General features: G+C 34.6%; 1 long non-coding RNA gene across 1 annotated transcript in view; it reads left to right on the forward strand.

Annotated features, from left to right (window-relative positions):
* LOC110401839 overlaps positions 1-19,030 on the forward strand; it is a 240,578-nt gene that overhangs the window by 7,554 nt on the left and 213,994 nt on the right. The window lies entirely within an intron of this gene.

Below are 19,030 nucleotides of genomic sequence, written 5' to 3' on the forward strand. Positions count from 1 at the left end.
TCTTCATAGGAGAGGTGCTCCAGCCTTTGGATCATCTTTGTGGTCCTCCTCTTTACCCTATCTGAAAGCTCCACATCTTTCCTGTGCTGGAGGCCCCAGTACTCCAGCTGGGGCTTCACGAGGGCAGAATAGAGGGGGACAGTCTCCTCCCTCGCACTGCTGGCCACCCCTCTTCTGATGGAATCCAGGATACCACTGGCCTTCCAGACTGCAAGTGCACACTGCTGGCTCATGTTAAGTTTTTCATCTCCCAGGACCTCTAAGTCCTTCTCAGCAGGGCTGCTCGCAAAGATTTCTTCTCCCAGTTTGTATATGTATCTGGGATTACCTCGATCCAATTGTAAAACCTTGTACTTTGCTTTGTTGACCCTCATTAGGTTTGCAATTATGTTCATATTTTGTCTCACTCTTCAGAGTATTCTGGCAACTTCCAGCAGCGTACATTTTCTGAAATTTGCTTCAAAGCGTATGTTATTCATGGATCTCTTTGTTTATGAAAAACAGCCCTTCTTACATTCGCAGGGATTTACTTCTCCGTTTTTTTTTTTTTTTTTTTAAGGGAAAATGAGAGGAAAAGTAAAATGCAAACCCTGTTTTGGGAATTCAGGTATGCTAAAGTGCAGTATTAACAAAAGCCAGGTTATATTCACAGGCTTTGCATTTCTAAGCTCTTTGTGAGCAGAATACTCAGTGTTAGAGAATAACTAAATTCCCAAGTGTATAAACTGTCTGCCCACGGAGAACTACAGATGGGTGGCAGTTTCACCTAACCAGCTGGCTCAGCAGGGATTATACATTTAGGGAATAACTTCTGCACAGAAAGTCTTTATACTTATAAGTCCTATTGAAATAGCCAGCCTAGGATAGAAGTCCTATTTATGAAATCCTGCTGTTAAAAAAAAGCGTTTGGGCCTTCTCCAAATTTTTCATAAAGCTGAGTTTGCACTGCGTCTCCCAGCGATGCCAAAGAAAAAACATGTCATGTGAGGAGACAAGGATTAGGCCCACTATATGCATGACCGAGTTTGCTTGAAACTGACTGTACATAATTTTCCTGAGCAATTCTGATGACTCAGGTTCTTCAACTTGCACTTATACTTCTAAAGAGGCTATAGCTTGAAGCGTTGTCTGAAATTAATGGCCAGGTGAGCTCACTTAAGGAAACAAAAGAGTTTCTCTTACCTTAAGAAGATAGCACCTTTGCTTATGAAAACTGACTTTGGGCAAGTAGTTCAAGATTTTTGTGTCACTGAAGCAAATGGAAAATACAAAATGGAGAAGAACTTCTAGAGTTCTAGATCACTGTGGAGTAAGATGTCTATTTAAAACAATTTGTGAAACCTCACACCCTATCAATAATAGATTTCTTAGGTTCTTTACTTGACAGGGCAGTAGTGTTTTGTATGGTATCTAAGACTCTCTTAAGACTTAAATTTGATACAGTTTCTCTTTCCTTAAAGTATTCTGGCTTGTACCAGACAGATCAACTCTGCAAGCTCAAATAGGGTTAAAAAATATACTAATATTCTAATAAGAGTTGATTTTCAACACTAAACGACAGTGCTAAACAGAAACCAAATGCTAAGTTAGGAGGAATCTTACGTATCCTGTTGCCTTTCTTAAAGACAGAAGTAGCGACCTTAATTTGTGCACCTGAAAACTTCTTCACATTTGGTTTTCATTACAGATATATTGTATACAAAGAGGAAAACAAATTAACTTGTTATCTTTTACTTAACCATGTGTCTACTTCTCAGTCAATCTGAGAGCTTCCAAATGAAAGAAAGAGCTAAGGACAAGAAGGAGGCTCCTTTTCCAGCTTTTCTGAAAGGGGAAGGAAGGAAGGAAGGAAGAGAAATGATATAGAATGATAGAGACTAGGAAAGAATTGTGAGTTTGCTTTAATTTAAGCAGACTTAAAATGTCTCCTTGTTTGTCCTTGTATCTTTGTCTCTTCTTTACACAGAGAAAAGGAGTACATAAAACACTAGCAAAACGAGAGGAGTTCTTTTTTCACACTAGATTAGTGCATTACAAGATGTGCAGTACAAACTGCAGAAGAAACCATTTTCAAAGCAGCGTTTTTTAGTTTACTGGCATTATAATAAGAACAACATACTGGTTGCAGGTTCAGTACATGCCGAGAAACTATGTTCTGTTGAATGAGATTCATGCTTTACAAGTGGTTCCATTAGACAGAAAATGAAGAAACTAAATTTTACAAATTATGTAAACAATTTACATAATGCTACTGCTAATTGGTATTAAGATTGGAGATGCTCGTCCCTATGTTTCTTCTGTTTCAATCTGTCTTGTGGAATCCTTGCAGATAAAAAAGAAACCAGCCTTCCCACCCTGGTTTAAAATATTTTTGGAATTTAGAGGGTATTCTAAGTAGGGAAAGGACAATAAACAACCTGTAAAGAAAGACAGAGATTTCATATCATCTTAGAGAAAATATTTTTGAAGCATATATGTTGAAATTTATACTGTATTCATAATTAAAATTTATGGTCAACTAAAACAATTCTTCTACGTTTCCATCAGCAGATCAAGTACTCCAGTGTTTATTGTTCTCATCGTGTAATGCAGGTCTTAAATTGTCACGCTTCTAACTGCAACGTTGAATAAAGACAGCAACAAAGATTTAAATTAACTTAACAGCTTAATAGTGATAACAGTCTAAATAGAATGTCATCACAAATTGATTTGAATGAGATTTAAATTAATTAATTCACAGCACCACAAACAGAATAGTGAAATTTGCCTCTGATTCTAGAAGTTAAAGCTACCCAGGTTAATTCCATGTCACATCTATATACAATAATTTCGCCAAACAACTCATGTACTAAGCCTAAAAATTCTTATTTTACTAGACAGGCATACATTTAAGGGCAATGGCAATAAACTGTCAATTGGAAGTAGACACTGACATTTGAATGCAGAAAGATTTATTCTTACTTGATGTAAGTTATGCCTATCATTTTTCATCCTTAGGGTGCTTACTCTACACACAAATGCATCAGGCTAGCAACAGATAAAATGAAGTATCATCTATGCTGTTGAAATGTAATGGTATAATATGTAACTAAAATTGTATAAACTGTTTTCCTATAGGAAGGGAAATGGGGAGAAAAATATGACATACCATAATCCACCAGATAGAGTTTTTTTCTAGATGTTTGTTCCCTTCTTTGCTATATTGCCTTCTATTTTTTTTTTTTTACTTCAGTATGTCTCTCTTTGTCCCGGAATAAATACTTGAATTGCTGGTTAACTACACGAATAAAGGAGAGTTTAATCTAACTAAATTACAAGTGATTTAAAAAATGCATTTGCCTATCTTCTTTACAGAGAAAGAGAATTGCTGCTTTAACATTTAAGTACATGACATTTAGGAGTACATTAAAAACAGCTACAATCCTATATTTCAGCAAGGAAAATGGGAATAATTAACATGGGTGTACACTGATATGACTTAACTTTCTCAGGGCATGAGTATCTTTTTTTTAGTTTTGCTTTTACCAATAGGGAAACAAACTGAGAAAATAATTGGTCAAGAAAGTGATTACTCTTTCTTTGCCTAGTGAGCATAGTCTTTGCATAGTGAGTAACAGTTTAGTCATGGAGCCACAAGTAATCAATGGGAGATGTTGTGTTTTCCAACTTATACACTTGTGAAAGTAAGGATTCAATGGAAAAATAGCTTGTGTTTCCATTATTGGAGACTGTATCCTAATGTGAATGAAAAAAAAGGGAATTAAGATTGCTGACTTAATTTTGTCAATTTCTCACTTTTAATCGTGTTATTTATAATCAATATTCTTTCAAAAAGTTTATTTTATATTAATGGTAATTTTCTTAATATCTTACAAGTTAACCCTTCCCATAATTAAACTCTGTAACAGAAATTTCTGTTACAGACATACCATTCCAATTCATTCTTTAAGGGGGTAATGTACACTTCGAATGACCTAGATGAACTGATCTTTTTCTAACTGGAAATCTGAAAAAAAAAAGAAAAAAAACCCACAAAAAACCAAAGTTTCACTCCTCTGCTCAATATCATATCAGCGAAACAGAAAACAGAGTAGAGCACAGGATTTCATGGTTCCTATTCACGATATCTAGCTGACTAAAAGATAGGACTTCATTCCTTCTCCATATAAACTGTGTAACTCAGTTCTTCAAAATGATTTGAATATACAGATGTATGCATTTTACTCTTCTTTTACATGAAACAAAGTTGTTACTGCCAACAGTGCAATGGCCATCCAAACCATATCTATGGAACGAGTTCTTCCATTTCAAAGGAAGACACATGCATCAGATTTCATTTCCATTATCTGTGGTATACAGCCAGTTAAAAAGAAAATGTTTCCTATTTGTAGCTACCGTTGGTAATCATCATGAATGTGGTCCCATGCAATTCACAGCTTTATACTGTGTTTAAAGAGAGAAATATTTTACCTAATGGACATAAGACTGCTTTGGTGATACAGCATTTCAACACAATGGTTGTTGTTCAGTGCACAGGTAAGCAAAGTCATTTTCTGAAGTAGAAGAAAAAGGCCGCACTCAACAGTTTTGTTAACAGGTTATGGACAACATGCATTTTAATTTATCCTCTAATGTAATTTTAATTTATCTTTAATATTAACAGTCCTCTCTTTGTGTCTTGTTGTCATAAGCATTTTAAAGCATCCAGGGATTACTTATTCATTATTATATTACAGTGACATAATATAGGTGTGAGTATAGGAAATTAATGTATGTATCTAATGAGAGGAAAGAAGGGCAGTGTCTCAATACAATGCATATTAACAAAACTAGTTGTAACAAGCTAGTACTTGTTTACTTTCACTGTACTTACTTTATGATTTCTGAAAGATTACAGTTCTGTTTATTTCTAGCTATTCATGAACATGATCATTATTCTGTCCTCTTACCTGTCTCTTTCTACAATAATTCCTCTTAGGATAAATGCTGGAAATTAGGGATGTGGATAATGTGTGAATTGTAAATGCAGTGTCATTTGCTACTTCTATTATGAGTATTTCTTTATGGGTAAAATTTGTTAAAACTATTTCCTTAGATTGTGGTGTTTTTTTGTTTATTTTAGCATTACGACAAAGGCATGTTTTGTGTGAGTCATTTAAAACACTGATATAAAAAAAATTACAGCAATGTACCTGGGGAAAATGACAGCAATGAGCTTAGTGAATTTGGGATCATTTATAAATGGCTTCAAGTTCCTTTGAAAAATGTTGGTTTGTAAGTGAAAAATAATTTTTTGCCTCTTTACACTTCAGTGAAATGTATACATTTTGGATAATGTTGAAGAAATGTAAGTGATAACATATGTATAAAATAAATACATTATTAATAGCTGACATAGTTGGGAAGAGTATTGGCTTATAAGAGAAAGCATTAGCTTGAAAACTGCATGGTTTACTTTATCCAATAAAGTATATGCAAATTTACACATGTAGTCACATGCTCAACATAAATGTGTAGCGTTTGTGAGGAGTAGCAATAAACATTGATCCCAGGGCTGAAATCACCATGAGATTTTAATTCACATTCCCAGCTGTTCAGGTTTTCTTGCTGCTGATGTGCTGTCACTGAATATTTTGTCATACTACAGAAGAGTGAAGAAATGAAGTAACAAATTATTTGGAGAGACAAAATCATAATTATTTTCTAATTGTTTGTAGGTCATGAAAGTTTTTCTTTGACTATGTAAAACTCAGTGTTTTTGTAGCAATGAGCTAACTTGTATTGGTTCCCTGTCTGACAAACTCTACTGCTTAAACAAGAAAAGTGTTAGGTACTCTAAATGGAAATCTGTAATTTGAGAAAATTCAATAATCTTGGCAATCAGATATGTTCTTAGCGAAAGATAACATCTACCTGCCTTTTTTTTTTTTTTATACTTCCATTACTATTAACAAATCAGCATTAGTCCTTAACAGGAATTAATTGAACAGCTACAGGTACCATGACTAGAGCATTGAAATTTTAGTTGTATTTTGAACAAGAATTGTGGAAATAACAAGAAAAAAAAAAAAAGTTCCTCCTTTTCAAGGGGAGGTTTGATTCTTAGAATAATATAGCATTGCTAAACATTGCTAAAAGAAAAAAAAAGAGAGAGAGAGAAAGAATCGCAGGGCATTATTACATTTTCTTTAAGATTTTTTAGCTCCTGAAAGTGGCACTTTTTTTCCTAAATCTACAAAGAAAAACCTTAAAATTCTTTCATTTCTAGACTTGTAGAGGAAAGACTTCAGCTGACTGCTGAGAGTGTTAAAAATATTTACAACAGTAACTGTTTTATTCTTGTCTGTAGACTTTACAACAGTATCTAGCTTTCTGAAACAAAATATATTTTGGCATCTGCATCTAGCAAATACAGCTCTCAGCAGACCTTGCCAATTCTGTTTTGAGAGCAGACATTGTCAATTCTGTTTTGAGTGACGAGAAAAGAAAAATGTTAATGTTCTTTTAAAAAGAAAAAATCAGTTCATTTTCTTGCTATATGCACAGATTCGAAGTATGATTAGGTCACATCTAAGAATGTATGGATTTCTCTGTGGTTAAGAGAGGTATACACCTAGTTTAATCCATTTGGTTTTGCAGTATGGGAATTTTCTTAATATGTGTGTAGGTGTGGTTGTGATGGACAATTCTTTTTAAATTTCCTTTTGCTTGTAAGTTACACTCTTTTAGACAAAGAGGCTTGAATTACAGAGTTTCAAATTCTCAAGTGTGGCAAAAAGGGAAAAGAAATATCTTTTGAACAAAGGATAATTAGCTCATGCATTCTCTGAGGGGGAGAAATGGGTGAGAAGCATACCTGAAGACAGGTAAGAGATTTCATAAGGACCTTGTACAGAGTTTCCTGCAACTCATAGAGCCACTGAAACTACTTTTAGGAAGCAGGATTTATCTCTCACAAGGACAGAGCATATGTGGTAGAAGTTTGTTAACGCTTGGCACATGTCTACCACAGAATATCTTGAGTTGGAAGGGAGCCATAAGGATTGTTGAATCCCACCCCTGGCTCCACACAGGACCACCCAAAATTCAAACTCTATGCCTGAGAACCTGAACTCCAGCAGCTTAGAGTCATGACCACTGCCATGGGGAGCTCTTCTGCCTTACAGCAATGTCTTTTCTGCCTTTTTTTCCATGAATTTTCCCTACTAAAATCAAACAAACAAGCTTCATTTTATGTTTCTAATAAAGAGTGACCTTTAAGTATGAATACATCACAGTCTCTTAGCTTAAAGGAAAATGGCCAAGTAGTAATTCAGAACTCAGAATCATCTAACATCTGTGTGGAGATACTTTATGTGTGGAGTACTCGTGCAGCTCTTCTTCAAAAAAACTAACAGAATCAGCAACAATTATTCAAATTTCCAAAAGGCAACAGGTTCCCATTACTATTTCTTACAGATCATGAGAAGAGACATATATTTAAGATTAATTATGAGAGAGCTTATCTTAATCATCTATAAAAACTGCACGTCTTTCTTAATATATTGTGTCTTGAAACTTATCAATAGTGTACTTTACACATTGTTTTTAGTCCTATACTCCTCTAATCTATGAAGAGCTGAATGTTTTTTTCCTATCACCTCATGACACTTAATGACAACATTTGTCAAAGCTGTAATTTTTTTTTTTGTTTTTGTTTTCCCACTGGAGCATTGAACCAGTTTCTGAATCACTGCTATTGTGTCAGTTGTGCAAAATTTGATGTTTCCAGATGCAGCTCTCTGGTGTATAATACTCCCCATCTGTTTTGCTCATGGAAATTTCAGTGGCAGTGATGGAGATAAGTTTAGGCAGGTCTCCTTTGTTTTATAGTCTCCAAGTCACATCCTTCTCTGAGGAGGCATCCAGAGTCATATTGTTTCAGGAGAATGGTAAGAATCAGTATTTTCAGGAAATCTAGCAATGTCTTCTAAGAGATTGGTAACAGCTGTTCAAGTGTGTGTGTCATAATTCCCATATTTCCACAAATTCTTCTAGCTTAGAGTCAGATGCGTCTAATTTAATAGCTGATTCTACTGTTCCATAGCTGCTGCTTTTGATGTTCCCAGTTGCTATAACTTGCAACATAGTGACAACCACAAACTTCTTGGTGACTACAAAGTCCCTGGTGACTACAGATTTGTTACAACACTTTGCATTTATGTTTATCCCGAAGGGTACCTAAGTGTTTTATGTACCAGACACACAGCAGTCACTACACCTACCAGTGAATCAGACACCACTGGGGTGGAATACAGCAGATGTTTAACAGCATAAAGCAATATTACACAACAGTTTTAGGAGAAAAAGTGAAAAATATCAAAATGGCACAGCAGAAGGAATTTAGGAAGGCTGAATGTAATTGTGCTAACTGCAATTTATACAAGAAACCGATAGTAACAAATTATTCTTGCAGGTCAGTGTCGTAAGATAGACAATAGACAAGAGTGGTAAGGCTTTGGCTTTACATCTGCAATGTCAAACTTTCAGCTTCAGCACAAACAGCATTTTGTACAATACTATATATAGATAACACCCAGTATTTGGAAGGCATGATTAGTACAAGATAGCCAACCACTGAATGACAAGGACAGTATTTAAATATCTAAAAATGAAATAAATCAGAGAATGATCATGAGAAGGCTTTAAACACTGATAGCAACATGGCTGGAATTTTTTTTTAGCTTCAGTGTAGTATTGTGGACACCAGATTGTGACACAAAATCTATAATATTTTGTTTGGTTGAAATATCAAATAGTGAATAAACTTTGATTCCTAGACAACATCTTCTCCATTTTCTTAAAAGCGTAGCGTATGTTATGCACTAGTATGACTCTGATTGATCCATATATTTTGCAAAATCTCCACTTAATTATATCACAAACCAGTAAAAATATGTTTTTGCTTTTTTTAAACCCCCATTAGCTTATAAGCTTTCTTAGCTGTAGTACAGCCAGGAGGTCAAAATTGAGAGAAATGAGAATTTAACTACGTTATGTTAAGAAAGAATAAATCAAGCCTTGAAAATTAATTCAATAGCAGTAATCTATCTGAAATTATCCTCTGCATTGGTCAGTTTCTGATTTTGATATCTTATAGTGATAACAAATGGTTCTAAGCAATTCAGTGATTTGTTCAGAATTACTGCCTATGTATTGCTTACATTACTTACTGCAAGTTAATTTTTGTGGGCCTTTTTATTCCCTCAGTTAACCATAAGAGGCTGTGTTGGACTTTGTTGTTGTTATGTTATTGTTTAGCGGTGGTTTGGTGTTTTTTGTTTTGTTTTGTTTTGTTTTTTTACATGTGATCTCTGCATGCCATTTTGTGGAAAGCCTATTACAGGCACATCTTAACAAGTCTGTAAATTCTTATCTCTATACTTTTCTTATTTTACTCATTGAAAAATGTCATTCCTTTTTTTTTTTTTTTTTTTTTTGTGTGTGTGTGTGTGGTACTACTTAAAAAAAATCCAGAAAAGAAAAAAAAATTAAGTACTTGAAGAAATACTGTTGCTATTGAAATAAGCATAAGAACCACGAATTATGCAGGGCCCAGGCATATTATAAGATAAAGTAGTCTGTATATATTATGAGCAGCAGTAGCAATTCATAGTGAGGAAGGAATTTTTTTCTGCATCCTTGTCATTCTGACTGTTTTAAAGGCAAAACAGAAAACCGCTAGAAAGACATATTCATTTAGGAATAGTCCTCATAATTCAGCACTTGGCATCACAGCAGCTGAAATTTGAGATCACTATGTAAGAACTGATGAGAATGAGAGGTCTTGTTTCCCTAGAATGCACACATGCAATAGAACATTTTACAAAAAACTTCATCCTGAAGCCTTATGTAAACTAACGTGACAATTCTGTAACTTCCACAGTACTGCTGTGACAACTTCCTAAGAAGGAAGTTTATGCATTTTAATATCAACCCTTCCTGGATCTTCAAGTTATACACATATCTGAAGTTAGCTGAAGGGCAGATATGCTTATTCTGGATCCACAATTCATCCTGAGATTTGCCTCTTACTGAGTTACTTACATTGTATGACATGAGGAATCAGAACATTCATCACTGTGCCTGATGCTCTTTAAAGTCACTTGCTATGCTTATTAATGATCATGCTCAGAATACCATTATAATATGAAGAAAATTAGTTTTTTACTCTGAAATAGCAAAAGCTAAGTACTTAGGAGTTTCACAGTTCAAAAATACAGGAGAGACTGTTTTACAGTTACTGATGTTTTTCATCGTTTACTTCATTCAAGAAGAGAAGTTACTGCATGGAGTACATACAAACCACATCCAGTTTTGATGAAACTGCTGGTTTTCCATAGTTGATTAAAAATACCGTTCATTTTTCTTGAACTTAATTAATGTTTCAGTAAGAAGGTATTCTTAGGTATTATTAGAGCACCGTATTATTACTATTAGGTATTATTATGACACCAAATTCAGAAATTTGAATTAATTATCTGATTATACAGATATTTTCTAAATAATTGAAAGGTACTCCTTACTAGATGTATCCTGTATTTTCAAAGAAAAATACAAACTAATTAAACACAAGCAAAATAAAGGGATATGAAGATTGCTGAAAATCCATTTGAATGTAATTTGCTTATTCTAACATTGTATCCTAAATTAGTTAAATTATTTGGAGATAATACAAAAATATTTGCCAACTGATGGACAAGTAAAAGCATAAATGTCATCTTTTAGTTAAAAAGGAAGTCCCACCACAAATTAAGCCATCATTTGTAATTGAGCAGATCTATGGCAAGTTCAAGAACATTAGTAATAAAGTAATTCCCGGCACTTACTTAGTATCTTTCATTCAAATCAATGAATTTTGAAATTATTAATTCTCTGAACTATCTCAGAACAGAGAATAAAATGTGACTCATAATGAGAGACAGATGCTTGACCACCTCAATAAACATTCACTTTCAAACAGTGGAGCAGAATGATCAAACTAAGTCAGTGATCAATTTGATGTTTTAAACTTACTTATTTATATACTAGATGAAGTTATAACTTCAGTAGATCATGCAAATTAGAAGGTCCAGTGTATAGTCTGGTATTACCCAGCTCTACAAGCCTCACTGCAGCTATTATAACTGTAAAATGTGTAGAAAACCAAGAGATCTTATAAGGAGTCAGCCAGGAAGCCAATCAAATACCCAGATGCTACAGTGGAAAAGCAAATTTGAGAGCTTTCCGTCTGCGATCTTGCATCTGCAAAATTTGTCACATAAGTGGTCACAGCAGTTAGGCTCTGTGCTCCAGATGAGAGGAAAAGACACCAAAGGGAGTCATTTACCACCCTGCAATCAACAGGAAAATGCTGTGCCAACTGAAAGTGTAATCACATCTACAGCAATGTGCTAATGAACTCTGAAAATGTTCAATAAAATAAGAGCAGTCTCTAGAATGTAAAGAAATCAAATACACTTTACATGGACATCAAACTATATGGTAACATTTAGGATTAAAAATTTTCATTAGTCATAAGTTGTCTGTAAAAAACAAACAATAAACAATAAATAAATAAAACAAGCCAACAGTAAAATTATGCTGGATTGCTTGGCTTGATTAAATAATTGTTTTTCTTTCTTCACGGGTAGTCCAACTGTTAGTAAAAGCATTTACTCTTCAATCTCTTGTCAGAGAAAACTAAATACAAATTCTTTTTTTTTTTTTCTACTAGCTAAGTGTTTTGTTTGATTGGTCAAAGAATAAGACTTGAGGAAAAAAACAGTGAGCAACGACCACCAAAAAAAAAAAAAAAAAGAAAGAAAGAAAGAAAAAAGAAAATTTCAGTTGGGGTAAAAACCATTTTTGCTTCCTTCAGCATTTTTCTCTGAAGTGGTTAATAAGACAACAAGTAAAACCATTACCTGACCTGAGGTGACACTGAGATGTATATACCTTGGGTGAAATGAAGCACTGTCTTTCTTTATATTTTGCCTATAAACTGATCTGGGACCTTGTCTTGCAGATTTCTGTACAGGCACTTGGTACAGTAAACTTGACTGTACTATACAGGATCTACTATGAACAAACAAGCAAACCAGACCTCTAGGGATACTATAAGGAAAAAGAATAGAGAATAACCTCCAGAAACTGGGAAACCTCTTATGAATGAAAGTGATAGACAGATAGTCATCTAGTACATTTCTAATCAACAAAATTAGAAAATACAAGTTATATATATGTTTAATATTATGGAGCCATTTGATGAAGATAACAATAAAACTATATTCGTGGGCAAGTGAATTGGTTGAACCTCTTTTACCACTTAACAGTAGACCAAAAACAGCCTGAAAAACTTTTTCCTTAAAGACATCCTACTTCTTTCTTAGTTTTCTCTAAGGAAGAGATATTCTAAAGACATCGAGGTTCGCCTGAACTGACCCTGGTAAACAATGAGACACGCTGTGATACAGCTAATGCATGTTAATGAGGATTCCATATGAATTCCATTCATTATTCTTGATAAAGTATAGCCTTGGGATGACAGGAAATTGGGGAAGCTACAGAGTAACAAATCATCCCACTCCTTCTGGCTGTTTGTTCCTGTAGTTCATTAATTTATATAGCAAATCTGGAAAATATCAATATATCATCAATATTAATGTAGTACCACTATGGGTGTAAAATATTTATTTAAGACAGCTGGTAATGATGTTCCTCTGTCACTGTTCTTTATATCAGAACGCTCTGAGCATGAGATATTTTTTCCTGAAATGACAATGTATTTGGTTTTTCTTTTCTAACAATAAAGTCCACCTTTGCCCTATTTACAGGTCTTACATAGGTACAGGAAGAAACCCCTTCAGAAGTGAAGGGGTTATGCAGGCAAGTTGTACATCTGACATAACTGAGCAATAGGTTTTTGAAAGTGTGGAGGAACTCTCTTGTGTTTCCTCAGACTAGGTACTCCAATCTGAATTCCAGGAGCTCAGTGGACCATATTTTGGCTAGTTTTCCAGACCATATGGCACTAAAGGGCAATACTAATTGGCATGCATCCTTTAAAATCGGCCAGCCCCTTTCTCCTGACAGTTTGTCCAAAAATTTATTTATTTTCCATTATGGCTATTAAATAAATAGAGCTGAATTACTTTATGTTGAAGATTCTGCTAAAATAGCAAAATGTAATACAGAGCAAGCTTATTAATTTATTAATCTACCTATGGAACTTCCTGCAAGAATTTTCCTCAGTAGAATATCAAGGGGAGAATAGTCTGGAGAAGAGAAGGTTCAGAGAGGACCTTATCACTCTCTGCAACTACCTGAAAGGAGATTGTAGTGAGGTGAGAGTTGGCTTCTTCTCCCAGATTACTAGCAAAAAGACAAGAGCTAATGGCTTTAAGTTGTGCCAGGGGAGGTTCAGATTGAAAATTAGGAAAAAATTATTCTCAGAAAGAGTGGTCAGACACTGAAGGCTACTCAGGGAGATGGTGGAGTCACCGTCTCTGGAGGTGTTCAACAAATGTGTAGATGTCGCACTGGGGGACATGGTTTAGTGTTATGGTGGTTGCATGTCTACCTCTCAAATACCCTGTCCATTTCTATTACACAGTACTTTTATTGATGCACTTCATGAGTAAACTAGAAAGTCTCTTATAAAATTCAGTCTATATATATATATTTTTTTGAAAGTAGCACAATCCTCTGCACTTCCATGCTAAAAACAGTTGGCAATTTTCCTCCTCTATCATCCCAGAAGGCAATGCTTCCTCAGGCTCCTCCTCCTCTTCTGCTGCTGCCACCTTGTAAAGCTTGTGGAGCTGTATAGTTTAAAGATTCACAGAAAGCTATTTTGAATCATTTGTTGCATTATACAAAGCAGAAAATAGTGCTATACTAATTTACTGATTGCTAAAAAATTTTCGAACACCAAGAGATTGCAGTAGGTCTGTTACCTGAGATAAATTCTTCATAAGAGCTGTGAACAACATTACAGCAGAACATGAATAGATTCTCAGCCAGAAATGTTTTAAATTTAGCTGCAAAATGGTGCACAATAGTGGATGCACAGGCAGTTAAAGACAAAAAGTAGATCTTCAGCCTATAACATAAAATAGTATGTGTAAATTAAAATGGAATGTATTGTAAACATAACAAGCTGAAAAAAATGCATCTTGTGGTAGCGTGGCAGGAAGAACGGATTGAAAGGGGTGATGTACTTGGTCTTGCACAATGGATGTATTCATGAAAAAACACCTAGCTGAAGTGCTTGAGAAAATTCTGTAGATGACAGAAAAGCTGGAATAGAAATGAAACAGCACTGCTTCCAAGAAAGTCTTTATTGCCCTACATCAGAGGCTTAGGGCGGACCATTTTTTTTTGGCAACACTATTTAGACAGACCTATTGAGTAGTCACAGGATTCAAATCTTAATAAAAAGCTTCAAATAGAAAGAATCATAGAATCATAGAATGGCTTGGGTTGGAAAGGACCCCAAGGATCATCAAGTTCCAATCCCCCTGCCACAGGCAGGACCACCAGCCTCCAGATCCGGTACTAGATGAGGTTGCCCAGGGCTCCATCCAACTTGGTCTTGAACTCCTCCAGGGATGGGGCATCCACAGCCTCTCTGGACAACGTGTTCCAGTACTTGGAACATTGGCACTTGTAAGTTTCGCTACTAGGATTGCTTTCACTTGAAAACTGAAAGATTAATATATCTCAGATTTTTATTTCTAGTCATATTTTGCAGCTAAATAGAATGATAGAGAATGTTAAAGATGGACTTTGAATGCTGATCCAGTGTTTGCACTGGCTCAACATCAAAGTGAGCTACACAATTTCACATGTAAAATGTAAGATTTTGAAAAGCACTGTCTGAAATGGAAGAGTATGTACAGCTTCAGTTACAGTTATATTCAGGTTCTGAAAGTCCCAGGACAGAAAAAGGCAAGAAGCACTAAATGATCAGACTATTACCTTAAAATTTCACAAACCAGGGACAACTGCAGTTTGAGTGCTTATCTCATAGATTTCATACTTTAAGTTATGATGAAAATGTCTGGGGAGATGGACACAACTTAGAGACTGCTTGAACCATACAGTTTTTATGTGTTTGGATTCTGGAGCTGTTATTAATATTTTTAAAATTAGTTGAAGAGAAACAGGGGACTTACTCTTTGAAGGGCTCCAATTATATGGCATCAAATGAAGCAAACCTTTATGATAAAGCTTGTCATCAAGTGATTTTCAACACACTGCATTCCCTGTTTCTGTTCATTATTTCTTAAAACCTTTCCCTGTAACCAGCACAAGTTCATTTAAAGATTCTGTCTTACACCCTGAAAGCAATTCTTTATATGATGGAACCTCTTCTTGCCTGTGACCCTTATTTAAAAGCATCTTTAAAATCCTTCAAGTGTGCCTTATGCAGATAAGCTATTCAATTAGTCCTTCTATTAAAATCAGAAAGAGCAAAGAAAAGGAAAATAGTTGATAAACTTCTAAAAAGCAGAAGATGACTTGCATGTTGTGATGAACTGAGCTCTTTGAATCACCTGGCAATTTCTACAATCACATACGCACAGATGTTGCCTGGCAGATTGGCAGACAAGTTCAAATCCAATGGGTTTCCTATGGACAGGACATAACATCAAAGGATTTTCTCTGCAATAGCCTTAAGCATACTGTGCTCACCAGTCTGTTAGTATGAGCACTAAGAAATTAGTCTTGCAAGAAGATATTGAATGTAATAGGAAAATTAACAAGTAGACAACAGGCTTTGTTCTCTATCTGTAAATAGGTCGTCCCGTATTCATGGATCTGGAGTTATTCTGATGCTAAATGATGCACAGAGATTTTATATATAGATATATATTTATAACGCAGTATGTTCTTTCTTAACATAGCTTGGTAGTGCAATGTGTGGTGCACTAAGTTGAGCATGTACTCTCCACCTGTAGTCATAAGATCACAATCAAAGATTCCTAATCAACTCATCACAATAACAAAATTCCACAGTGAAACATTATCACAAACCGTAATAACCCTTTTCCCTTTCCATAGAGGCAAACTTATTGCAGAAAAAGTCTATAGGACAATGAAAATATTCAAGCCATTAGCTCAGAACAGTTGCTTATAATAAATAAATATTTCTGCTCAAATTCTTCCAAAGCCAGTGAGAGCTGTTTCTTCTGAGTTAAGGTGAACTAGAGAATCAATATAACGTCAAGTTTATCCTGGTTATTGCATGTGAAGAAGAAAGTTAATACTTATTCCATTTGTTCACCTTAAATTATTATTTTTTTTTCTGCTTATTATTGGAAGTACTCAAAGCAACTTCTTCTGGCACTGATTGTGAGCACAAGCACTGCTGTACTGCTTAACCTTACCTCTGCTTTGAGGTCAGTGACAGGCTTATTTGAAGTTGCAGATAAAAGTTTGGGCTCCTATGTGATACTTGTACAAACTAACTTATTCTTCTTTTCTGAGAAATGCTAAGTATCAAATATGATTTATATATTTGTATTTTGTTTCTATAAATAAAAATATTTATTATAGAAATATTTCTCACAGCAATAAATGAAAATTTTAATTTTAAATGGAACATAAAACTCAGAGAAGATAGACATAAAAATTTCTTATAAGAGCTTTATTTCAATTTTGGAGTTGTTCTTCTCCAACAATATTTTATTCCATTGGGATTTATGCTTGCAACTTTTGGTAATTATTACATAGTATTTTTTTCCCACAGCATCAAACTGTCAAGTCCTCTTCATTGTAAGGTTTAACATTAACACAGGACTGTTAAGATAATATGTATGCCAATATGTCAAAACTTTTTCTGTAGTATCTCTGCAAATACATGTGTGTTTTACTGAAACTCATTAGCACAATGAAAATTGTATTCAAACCCTGAATTATCTGTGTGTTTAGGACAAATGGTTTTGTCTCCCAGTTGTTTTTCTCATTCTTGTATAGAGGAACACTCGTTTTAATTTCAGATCTGAATTCTAGCTTCCTAGAAGTATTTGGAACTAAAATTCTGATTCAAGCAAATCTTTGCCAAATATTTTTAATGGTTGGCAAATTTCTCTAAAGTGTGCATTTTAGAAGTCTCCAGCTTATACTTTGTACTAATGCAATGTACCAAATACAAAATGAATTTATTCCCTTTCTTTTACGTGACTTACAACTGCACCACAGTCTAACTAATAAGGGCAGAGAAAGGGAAATTAGTAATATTATGATGTTATAAAAGCTTTTTCTCACAGTGAAAAAAAAATTTCTTGCAAGAAAAAAAATAACAGGGCTACTTTTGGAAAAAGATATAAAGAAGAAAATCCACAAATACGTCAGAATTATGTGTTGAAAAACAAACTTGATGTCTGCTCTACCTTGTGCACTTGAGAAGTAATCAGTCTAGTTAGCAGCACAGCAACTTCAGTGAGACCTGGCCTGTAATCTCTAATTCAGTAGACAGAATTCTCCTGACCCTTTCAAAATCCTGTTTCAAATTCTACTGTAGGGATTAGTGTAGATTTATTCCCTGATAGACAGGTAAAACTAGCACTATGAGCAGGCATGCTGTTTATTAGACTGGATCTCGAGTATCAGTGGTTGGTTAAATAGACTGTCAGTAAAAGTAGACGGGAAAAAGAGAAGCAGTATCCTGCTGTTGTTTGTAACAGTAACGCTTCTATTCTCTCCAGTCTCTAAATCAGAAGATATTTGCCTTGTTCCATATTTGATGTGTTTTGTATACCAGAAGACAGTAGCAAAAGGTTGCAGGAACATTCATGAATTTTTAAACTCTTAATTAAAAAAAAAAAAAAAGTGTTGCATTTTTTTCTTAACTGTGAACATTCTAATAAGATTCATATAATAATAAATGTATCTCTAAGGATTTAAGAACTCTATTAAGAGATTGATGCCTATTGTTGTAAATGTAGGTATTATTACTGTTGTCTACTCTTACTTGGCTTAGAAAACCCTAAGACTGTAACTTAGTCAGTCAAAGCTGAAAATATATCAGTGAGTGACCAAACATTCTGGGAATGATGATCAAATGTAACATTTAGATCATGAACACAGTATGAACTCTAATTTGCTTGCACATTACTTCAAATTCCTTTATATTCAGCAATTCCAAGAGCCTTTAAATCAGATTTCTGTGGAGTGCAGATATCTGTATTGAAATAATATCTTTTGTGAGTCAGTAAAGTTACATTCTAGGACAATATGCCTACAAAGGTTTTTACTTTGCCTATTCCTGTTTTTGTTGGAAGAGTCAAGAAAAATGAACATAGTTTGTCCTTTTGGGCTGTGGAATGCCTTTTCTGGCATCTTTGTGTATATAACAGATTAATCAAGCAGACCTTCTAAGAGATAATCACCACTGGAGAAAAATGAAAAACAGGAATAAAAAAAGAAGTGATAAAAAACTCTGAGTAACTTCTGGGAGCTCAAAGGATTTACTGGAATTTTCAGAAAAAAAGTAATATGTTCTAACATTTTTCATCTAGATCAAACTTAATCACTTCTAAATATCGTGTGTTTACCTGTTACATATAGAATCTGCCTTCACTCACTCCAAAAGCCAACAGAACAGAAGTTTCTAGTCACAGCTACAATTACAGCTCTTGAGGTATCTTTTCAAAGATAAATAGCAAAAATAAAAAACATAGGCAGAAAAGGGCAAACGAACAGTTAATGACTTACAGAGCTGGGTCTTTTTTTCAGTTGTAGCAAGAGAAGCAATTAATGTGAAGATGAAAAGTCTGAAGAAGGAAAAAAGGAAAGCATTCTTTACATTCACAAACTTATATGCATATGTAAGGAGATAAGTGAGATGTTAGGGTTACAGGCTGCCATATTTCTTTCCCTCTTATATACAAATATGTATGAAGACAACATTTCTACTTCACTTGCCACCACTTTAGCACATCAATTCTACTTCATCTACTCATTGGTCTGAGGAAAGTAACCATAGCATAGTTAGTTTTAAGCT

The sequence above is a fragment of the Numida meleagris genome, chromosome 6 (assembly GCF_002078875.1).
Source record: "Numida meleagris isolate 19003 breed g44 Domestic line chromosome 6, NumMel1.0, whole genome shotgun sequence".
Classification (NCBI taxonomy): Eukaryota; Metazoa; Chordata; class Aves; order Galliformes; family Numididae; genus Numida; species Numida meleagris.